Genomic DNA, 6,943 nt, shown 5'->3' with positions numbered 1-6,943 from the left:
GAACTTAAAGTATGTAAGTAATGCCAGTGGAGTCTACAGGTCTACACATGAACATAAATTAAACATGTTCATAAACACCGTCCTGCACTGGGGTTCTTAGGCAGCAAAAAAAAAAAAAAAAATCATTCCAATCTATTTCAAAGTGTATCTTAGAAATCAAGGCATGACTATACCTATCTCTTTTGTCCTTCTCATCTCCTTCATAAGATTGAGTACCTTCCACAAGAAGTAAATACAAAAATCTCTATTCCCAGTCTTTCTAGCAGTAAAAGTAATTGGTGGGATTTTAAAAAATATACCTTGTATGAGAATGCTAGTGCTTTAACGACACTTACTAAGATACAAGCTAATTCAAAGAGATGAGTTTTGTATTTAGTTCTGAATGCTGCAAGAGTCTGTGGTCATTCTTGCTTCTCTTTGGCTGTATGTACACTTGCCCCCAACTTCGAAGGGAGCATATTTATCAGGGTGGTGGGAGATTACTAATGAAGTGCTGTGGTGAATATGCAGTACTTCATTAGGCTAATTCTCCCCCATGGCAACTTTGAAGTGTCAAAACTTTGAAGTGCCGGCACGCCTGTAGACAGGGGCACTTTGAAGTGCCTGCGCTACTTTGAAGTGCCTTTATTTCTCAAAATTTTGGGGAGTAAAGGCTCTTCAAAGTAGCACGGGAGCTTTGAAGAGCCCACGGCTACACACATGCTGACACTTCAAACTATGACACTTCAAAGTTTCTGCAGGGGAGGATTAGCCTAATGAAGTGCTGCATATTCACCACAGCACTTCATTAGTAATCTCCCATCACGCTGATTAACATGCCCCCTTCTAAATTGTGGGCAAGTGTAGACAAGCCCTTTCAGGAGCAAACAGACCAGTGCTCATCCATGTGATTTAAATCAAAGACTCAGTATGCCTTAGTAATTGCCTAAAGTACTGCAGTATTGCTATTGTTAGACACACAGCTTGGGATATTAGTGGCATGCAACAATGTAGAATATTATGGTGTGTTATAAATATTACTCCCACAAAGTCAATTCCCTGGCTATGTCATACCCAGCTGTATTATAGTAAATTAAGGCTGATATCTTTTAATTCAAAGTTTGAGACAATGATGAAAAGCTTTGCAATTAATTGAGCCTAAATAGTTCTTTTCTTCCCATCAGGATGATTAATTAAAGATTTACTCTTTTAGTTAACAAATAAGAAGAATTTCCTTTTGTTGAGTTTTTATAGGCAAACAGTACAATTGCACAGGAAACTTCTATTATCTGTTTGTCTTGGGCCTTGATTCTGAACATACACATATTTTGTTTACTATCAAGTTGGTTCTAACATATATTTGCGTCAGAGATATCAGAATCAGACTCTCTGTAGTTCAGCTCCCTACAATTTGAAAAATCCTCCTGTCAGAAATTCTCAAGTTATTATCTTGCCATTTTGGAAAAATTTTATTTTTACTCATTGTTTCTAAGAAGAAATCTAAAATTTAAATGTTTACTTCTCACAAGCATTTTTCCTTTCTTAGGCTACGTCTACACGTGCACCCAACTTCGAAATAGCTTATTTCGATGTTGCGACATCGAAATAGGCTATTTCGATGAATAACGTCTACACGTCCTCCAGGGCTGGCAACGTCGATGTTCAACTTCGACGTTGCTCAGCCCAACATCGAAATAGGCGCAGCGAGGGAACGTCTACACGCCAAAGTAGCACACATCGAAATAAGGGAGCCAGGCACAGCTGCAGACAGGGTCACGGGGCGGACTCAACAGCAAATCGCTCCCTTAAAGGGCCCCTCCCAGACACACTTTCATTAAACAGTGCAAGATACACAGAGCCAACAACTAGTTGCAGACCCTGTATATGCAGCACGGACCCCCAGCTGCAGCAGCAGCAGCCAGAAGCCCTGGGCTAAGGGCTGCTGCCCACGGTGACCACAGAGCCCCGCAAGGGCTGGAGAGAGAGTATCTCTCAACCCCCCAGCTGATGGCCGCCATGGAGGACCCCGCTATTTCGATGTTGCGGGACGCGGATCGTCTACACGTCCCTACTTCGATGTTGAACGTCGAAGTAGGGCGCTATTCCCATCCCCTCATGGGGTTAGCGACTTCAACGTCTCGCCGCCTAACGTCGATTTCAACTTCGAAATAGCGCCCAACACGTGTAGACGTGACGGGCGCTATTTCGAAGTTACTGCCGCTACTTCGAAGTAGCGTGCACGTGTAGACGCAGCTTGTGTGTGTATGTTTGTGTGAAAGAGAAATAAAGAGGGAGTACAGGGGCCTTGATCCTACTAACACACATATGTTTAACTTTATTGATATGGGTGGTCCTATTGAAATCATGGGGATGATATTTGTAGATTTAGTTGGGGTTTTGTTTTATAGTTTAGGATTGCTTTGAGAACTGGGATGCTACCATTTTAATTTCTGATTTATTTAGGTTTATGGAGAAAAAAGTGTTGAACTTTGGGAAGAACACATTAAATTACATGGACTTTTCAAACTCAAAAGAGAGTAAAGGGCTTTGCCCATGTTACACTTCCAGACCTTTGATAGTTTTAAAACTGTAGTTCTGTTAAACTCAGTATCAAACAAACAAACAAAAAAATACAGGTTGCACAAGACTCATTGCTATTTAGGCCTTTCAAAGCACAGACAACTCTGCTGCCACAACCTGAGTTGTTCCCTTTGATGCCTTCAATACTTCACTCCAGACCTAAACTCCTTAAAGGAATAGGGCACAGCTAAATCTAATCCTGACTTTCCCTTGTGAGTGCCATATTTGTCAACTTTGGCACTGTCTCTTTGTGACAAGTATTATTAAGAATAAAAACTCTGTGAACTGAAAACTAATTTGATTAGTTAAAAATAAATGTTCAGCTGTTCTATTACTGTATCTCCAGAAAGTGTCTAACATGAGGTAGTAAGTAGATTGGCTGGTGTGAGGATAATGTTCTAATAAAGATTTCTAATAAAATAAATGATTGATTTTATCCTTCTGAGCCCACAGAGTTGGTTTGTTTAAAATTGACTTTATAGCACTGACAGAGTCCACTAAGGAATTAAAAAAATACCATGCCATCATTAATTAATTACACTGACCTGTAAGTAGCATACACGCATGAGCCAAACTTAAGGCTAAATTTTGGTCTCTACTGCAATGAGAAGTGGGTGAAAGTGGTGGATTATAGGCATAGCACTGTTTTGAATGCTGGGTAGGAAAAAATTAAAAAATTACACAGTTCACAGCTACCCAGAAGCATGTTAACTTGGCAAGTCATATAAGGACCTCATCAGATATCAAACCCCACTGCTATCAGTAGTAGGGCTGCCAGACTTCCCTCCAGGGTTGTCTTGGAGTCTTCAGGAATTAAAGATTCATATTTAAGTTAAGATTATGTCCTGTGATGAAATACAAGGAATTTGTCTAACCAAAGATGGCAACCCTCAGCACCAAGGATTATGAGCATTTCCTGAATGGCTTTTTTGTAGCCACAGTAGAAAGCATGGCACAGGAATTTCCCCATGGTCTTTCTTAACCACCCTGCCTTTGTGGCTATTCCATGTCTGAGCACAAAAGTGTCCCATTGCAACTATTCCAACAAAAACCACAACATCCTAGTTTTGGGACTTGGCAAGTAAATGAAGGCGGAGTTGATTTCCAAAAACTTTGCTCTAAAATGTAAATACACTTTGAATGTTATGTCTACTCGATATATGCTATAATCTGGTATTAATTTGGGATCATAAACAGAAAATCTTCTTTTAATTAAGAAACTTAGTGTCCACCTTTTCCAGTCAGTCTTTGGAAAACTGGCACTTTCCTAACAAGTATGGTATGCAAAAGGTAACTGTTCTGCAGAATATTCTGGTACAGGTCGAACCCCTCTCGTCCAGCATTCTCTTATCCGGCAACATCTGTTATCTGGCATGATTTTAGTTAGCTGCATTTCCACTTAGAAGGGGTATGGCTAAGTTTCCCCTGGTCCCTTTACAACCCCCAGTCCTGGCTCTCAGTCTTCACAGTGTGCTTAGCCATGTGCTGTTATTTAGCTTCTGAGAGCCCAGTAAGCAGTGGAAGTGTTGGTAATGCACGATACAATATTGACCTCCTGTGGTTCAGCAAATCCTCTTGCTCAGCATGTCAGGTCCTGATGGTGGCAGCCTAGAGAGGTTCAACTTGCATTAAGAATTTTTGGATCTAACTTAAGAGCAAATTAAATTTAATTAACCATTCACATAATTAGGGATACTGCTATTGCTCCTCTAATGCTTGTGCAGAGTTCTCCTTGTAATTAATTGTTACACTTTTTAACTTTAAAGACTGAGAAGAATGAGAAAAAAAACAGCAAACCATTGTAATCATTCCCCTGAAAAACTCCACATGAGATTCCTTGTGGTGGATTAAAGGCTTCAGTGAACTCTGTTATCAAGGCTGCCACAGCACATCAGAGCTACGTCTACACGAGAAGCCTACTTCGAAGTAGCCTATTTTGATGTGGAGACATCGAAATAGGCTATTTCAATGAATAACATCTACACGTCCTCCAGGGCTGGCAACATCGATGTTCAACATCGATGTTGCGCAGCACCACATCGAAATAGGCGCAGTAAGGGAACGTCTACACGCCAAAGTAGCACACATCGAAATAGGGGTGCCAGGCACAGCTGCAGACAAGGTCACAGGGCGGACTAGCACTTCCGGGGCAACAGCTAGCCGCTCCCTTAAAGGGCCCCTCCCAGACACACTCAGCCTGCACAGCACGCAGTCTGAAGAGCCATAGGCACGCAGACCTCGGGCGACGCAGTCATGGACCCCCAGCAGCAGCAGCAGCAGCAGCAGCCAGAGGTCCACCCAGCCGCCCCTGCAGGAGCAGGGCTCGCCCTGCTCCATGCCATGTGGGAGGCAGCTGAGCACCTCCTTGCCACACAGGAGGAGGAGCGGTCCGCAGGGGAGGAGGACTCAACCCCCAACTCTGCAGCACCCCAACCCCCCCCCCGCCTCACACACCACCACCTGTGGAGCTACCCCACCAGCACCGACTGGTGGGAGCGGCTGGTGCTTGGGGAGTGGGACAACGACCGCTGGCTCAGGAACTTTCAGATGAGCCGGCAGACATTTATGGAGCTATGCCAGTGGCTCACCCCCGCACTCAGGCACCAGGACACCGCCATGCGGCGTGCCCTCCCTGTGGAGAAACGGGTTGGCATCGCTGTCTGGAAGCTGGCCACTCCAGACAGCTACCGATCTGTGGGACAGCAGTTTGGCATCGGCAAGGTCACCGTCGGGGCTGTCCTCATGGAGGTAAGAGGACCCACGGGGGAAGGGGAGGGAGGCAGCCCTGGCAGGGCAGGGGGGCCCAGGCAGGGCAGGGCAGGGCAGGGGAGGGGAGGGGAGGGGAGGGCAGGGGGGCCCGGGCAGGGGAGGGCCACGCACACCCTGCTCACCCCTCATTGGTGCTCTCCCATGTGCTTCCCCTGCAGGTCGTGCGCGCCATCAACGCCATGCTCCTCCACAGGCTAGTGAGGCTGGGGGACCCAGATGCCACCATCGCGGGCTTTGCCACCCTGGGCTTCCCCAATTGCTTCAGGGCTCTGGATGGGACTCACATCCCCATCTGCGCCCCGCAACACAGTGGAGGACGCTACATAAACCACAAGGGCTACCACTCAGTGGTCCTCCAGGCCTTGGTGGACAGCCGGGGCCATTTCCAGGACGTTTATGTGGGCTGGCCTGGCAGCACCCACGACGCCCGGGTTTTCCGGAACTCGGGCCTGTGCCGCCAGCTGGAGGCGGGAAACTACATCCCCCAGCGGGAGATCCCTGTCGGGGACACCACCATGCCCCTCTGCGTCATCGCAGACGCGGCATACCCCCTCCAGCCCTGGCTCATGCACCCGTACACAGGCCATCTCTCTGCCAGCCAGGAGCGCTTCAACCAGCGCCTGAACCACACGCGCCAGGTGATGGAGCGCTCATTTGGCCGCCTCAAAGGGCACTGGAGATGTCTCCTCACCCACCTGGATGCGGGCCCCAACAACATCCCCCAGATTGTGGGTGCATGCAGCGCCCTACACAATCTGGTGGAGAGCAAGGGGGAGGCCTTCTTTCAGGGCTGGGCTGTGGAGGCCGGCAGGGCCGACGTGCAGCCACCCGCTGCCCCCAGTCTCCAGGTGGACCCTGAAGGGACCTGGGTCCGGGAGGCCCTGCGGGCCCACTTCGATGAGGCCGCGGGGTGAACGCTGGCAGGCCCCCCACTGCACCCCCCGCTTCCTCCACAACACTCCCTGCCCCTACGCCCACACCACGGAGCACCCAACAGCACACACTCCCCCTACACTTTTCCTGGACAAATAAAAGCACGCACTTGTTTGTAAAATCAAACTGGTTTTCTTTGAACTGTTATTTTAACTAATACTAAACTATATACAAGAACTTCTAACTATAATTGAATATTAAATAAGTATGCATATATTAACCAAAAAATACAGGGATTACAAGGAAGGGGAGAACTATTTACATGGGGGGGAAGGATCAGACTGGGCAAATGGGGGGCACAAATAAATAAATCCAAACTATATACAAGGGGGGGGCCACATCCTGGGCCCCATGCCCCTATAGTCCAGCACTGGGGGTGGGCGGCCGGGAGCCCTGCCTCGGCCGCAGCCCTGTCCGGGGCTGGCTGGGGACTGGGCAGACCGGCAGATACGTCCGGCGAGTCTCAGCTGGCCCCAGGTCTCCCTCGGCGGTCCGGCCCTCGGTGGCGGGTGGCGGGGCGACGGCGGACGGCACGGCGACGAGCGGAGCAGCGGGTGGCGCGGCGGGTGGAGCACTCAGGGCGGGCGCAGAGGCGGCCAGCGCGGCATAGGGGGCCAGGTAGTCCACTAGCCGGTTGAAGGTGTCCATGTAGGCCCCCCATGCCTCTTGGCGCCAGGCCAGC

The sequence above is a fragment of the Carettochelys insculpta genome, chromosome 6 (assembly GCF_033958435.1).
Source record: "Carettochelys insculpta isolate YL-2023 chromosome 6, ASM3395843v1, whole genome shotgun sequence".
NCBI lineage: Eukaryota > Metazoa > Chordata > Testudines > Carettochelyidae > Carettochelys > Carettochelys insculpta.
The sequence above is the reverse complement of the archived record's forward strand: the minus strand, read 5'-3'. Positions refer to the sequence as shown.